Genomic DNA, 4,014 nt, shown 5'->3' on the forward strand with positions numbered 1-4,014 from the left:
AAACAAAATAAACTGAACAAGCAAACGAAATAAAATGAACAAACGATCAAACAAAATAAACTGAACAAGCAAACGAAATAAAATGAACAAACGATCAAACAAAAGAAACTGAACAAGCAAACGAAAGAAAACGAACAAACGATCAAACAAAAGAAACTGAACAAGCAAACAAAAGAAAATGAACAAACTATCAAACAAAAGAAATGGAACAAGCAAACGAAAGAAAATGAACAAACGAACAAACAAAAGAAACTGAACAAGCAAACGAAAGAAAATGAACAAACGATCAAACAAAAGAAACTGAACAAGCAAACGAAAGAAAATGAACAAACGATCAAACAAAAGAAACTGAACAAGCAAACAAAAGAAAATGAACAAACGATCAAACAAAAGAAACTGAACAAGCGAACAAAAGAAAATGAACAAACGATCAAACAAAAGAAACTGAACAAGCGAACAAAAGAAAATGAACAAATGATCAAACAAAAGAAACTGAACAAGCGAACAAAAGAAAATGAACAAACGATCAAACAAAAGAAACTGAACAAGCGAACAAAAGAAAATGAGCAAACGAGCAAACAAAAGAAACTGAACAAGCAAACAAAAGAAAATGAACAAACGATCAAACAAAAGAAACAGAACAAGCGAACAAAAGAAAATGAACAAATGATCAAACAAAAGAAACTGAACAAGCAAACAAAAGAAAATGAACAAACGATCAAACAAAAGAAACTGAACAAGCGAACGAAAGAAAATGAACAAACGATCAAACAAAAGAAACTGAACAAGCGAACGAAAGAAAATGAACAAACGATCAAACAAAAGAAACGGAACAAGCAAACGAAAGAAAATGAACAAACGATCAAACAAAAGAAACTGAACAAGCAAACAAAAGAAAATGAACAAACGATCAAACAAAAGAAACTGAACAAGCAAACAAAAGAAAATGAACAAACGATCAAACAAAAGAAACTGAACATTCGAACAAAAGAAAATGAACAAACGATCAAACAAAAGAAACTGAACAAGCAAACAAAAGAAAAAGAGCAAACGATCAAACAAAAGAAACTGAACAAGCGAACAAAAGAAAATGAGCAAACGATCAAACAAAAGAAAATGAACAAACGAGCAAACAAAAGAAACGGAACAAGCGAACAAAAGAAAATGAACAAACGATCAAACAAAAGCCTGTAGAGTATGTGCTGTATCGGCTATGTGGATTGTAGAGTATGTGCTTTACGCAGATGTGTTCCTAGAGCTTGCAAAGCTAGAAGTTTCTGTGTTCACATTCTTGATTTGAGTAAGTTTCGGCCTTAAGTATGATTAATGTGATACTTATCTTAGCAAACTCCACTAATAAATGGATAAAATATGTTTTTTTGTGTTCATATATTTGACAAAAATTTCACTCACACAGGACTTCTGTGTTTTTACACATTAAATGAGTTCACAGTCCCTCTGGGTGCCTTCAGATTGTTGTGTCTGGTCATGTGATTAGAGCGTCTCATTAATAAACCCCTTTTAGTGATCGCTTTATCCACTGTTTCACAGGATGTCCACCAAATTGTCATTGCAAATGGTCAGGAACATTCTTCAGGTAAACATTCACATGTGTGTCAGAGATTTCTAATGAATTACAGAGAATTATCACAAGCCCCATATCTGGAATTAAAAATGTGGTAATTTCCTGGATCAGTCACGGCTAAATCTGAAATCCCCTACAAACCCAGATATCATTGTTCTGCTTTGAGATAATGCCAATAATGTTCTCTCTTGTTCAGCAGTTGGAACAGTCATTTCTCATTATTATGCATATCTATTTTCCTAGAAGTGACTATTTTGTTCTCTTAAACACATGAGATGAAAACACTGCAGCTTGGATGGAAACAACCACTGATACTCTTCCTCACCACAGTAGCTCTCAAATCTCATTTTCGATTTGGCACATTTAAGCTTGATGCTTCATATTCAGAGTTTGGAGACAGAAGCCAATGGCATTCGGTTTTTGCTAAATTGTCTGAATACATCAAGTCTGAATATGTGCATGCGAAGTCACATGCATTCATTGTATGGAAAAGAGGAGTTGAACGTTCTTTAAAATGTCTTTTGTGTTCAAGGAAAAAAAACCTTCAAGTCCTGTATGTTGTGAGATGGAGCCGCCTTGGATTGGACTTGTCGGTCCAGCACGTCCCATAGATGCTCAATCGGATTGAGATTTGGGGATTTGGAGGTCAGGGCAACACTTTGAACTCTTCATCATATTCTTCAAACCATTCCCGAACAATGTGAGCAGTGTGGCAGGGAGCATTATCCTGCTGAAAGAGGCCACTGCCATCAGGGAACACCGTTGACATGAAGAGGTGTACCTGGCCTGCAACTATGTTTAGGTAGGTGGTACATGTCAAATTGACGATCACATGAATGGCCGGGTTTCCCAGCAGAACATTTCCCAGAGCCTCACACTCCCTCCACCGGCTTCTCGTCTTCCCACAGTGCATCCTGGTGCCATCACTTCTCCAGGTAAACGGCACACACGTACATGTCCGTCCACGTGATGTAAAAGAAAACAGGACTCATCGGACCAGAAAATCTTCTTCCAATGTTCCAAGGTCCAGTGACTTGGGTGCCCAATACCCTGATGCCATTTTATGGTTTGTCCCTCCTCGGACCACTGTCGGTAGGTACTCACCACTGCTGACCGGGAGCACCCCAAAAGCCTTGCCGTTTCAGAGGTGCTCTGACCCAGTCGTCCGGCCACAACAATTCAGCCCTTGTGAAAATCGCTCAGGTCTTTACTCCTCCTGCCCATTTCTCCTGCATTCAACACATTGACGACGAGAACTGATTGTTCGCTTGCCATCTAATCTACTCAGACCTTGACATGTGGCCTTTATCGGAGATGATGATCAACTTTAATTTTGGTCAAATAAGTCCTATTTGTTCTGTGGAAAAATGTACTATATGCATCAAATAGCGACTGATATACGTAAATGCATATGACTGAAACAGTAAGCGATAATATGGTAGAGGCCAAATATCAGAATTACCCTACTTCCCACTTTTGAAGTCATAATTACAAGCACGTCATGTTCAAGTGCTTTGTTGTTGGAAACATTTACACATTTGGCAGACGCTTTTATCCAAAGCAACTTACAGTGCACTTATTACAGGGACAATCCCTCCAGAACAACCTGGAGTTAAGTGCCTTACTCAAGGACACAATGGTGGTGGCTGTGGGGTTAGAACCAGTGACCTTCTGATTAACAGCCCTGTGCTTTAGCCACTACGCCAACACTCATGTGCAAATGTCGATGAGCCAGAATCAGTATTTATTTTCTAAGTTTGAAGAGGGACCTCCTAAACCATTACTAAATCAAATGTACTAAGCGTGATAACCAGCTTTAGTCCTGATACGACTATTACAGTGATGCTGATTTAAGTTTTAAGAGTGATTGATTATAGCTTATCTCAAATACCCTGGCAATCATTTCACAATACCAACCAACCAGACTAATGCACAGAGCTCTGTTGAACTTTTCCAGTTCTTTCTTGAACTCTTCCAAAGCAATTCTGGCTCTTAAGTCAACAGCTGCTTGCCTTAACCATTCCTTACACATTGATATTCACACACACTCACATTCACATGAATGTTCTCATGACATCTGGTGACTGCAGCGATATCATCGCACACGCTCCACGTGCCCAGTTTGAATGCACAGAAAATGTCCCGCCCATTTCTGCCACCGTTAGAAACGGCAGTAGCATTTAAACTGGGTTGATTGACAGCTCAAAGAGGCTCTTTCCTAGTCTCCTCAATCCCTGTTCACATTTTAATAAATATAGGCCAGCTGTGCGCATCACAAATCCCACACGGATTGCCTTTCTGTCTCCCTTCGCCCTGCGCCATTGGCTGACCGCTGGCCTGATTTCAACTGATCTACATGTGCGAGCATGTGAGACAGTACTTAACACACACATTCTGACTGTCTCACACACACAACACACACTCTCAGT

The sequence above is a fragment of the Xyrauchen texanus genome, chromosome 5 (genome assembly GCF_025860055.1).
Source record: "Xyrauchen texanus isolate HMW12.3.18 chromosome 5, RBS_HiC_50CHRs, whole genome shotgun sequence".
In the NCBI taxonomy this organism is placed as follows: Eukaryota; Metazoa; Chordata; class Actinopteri; order Cypriniformes; family Catostomidae; genus Xyrauchen; species Xyrauchen texanus.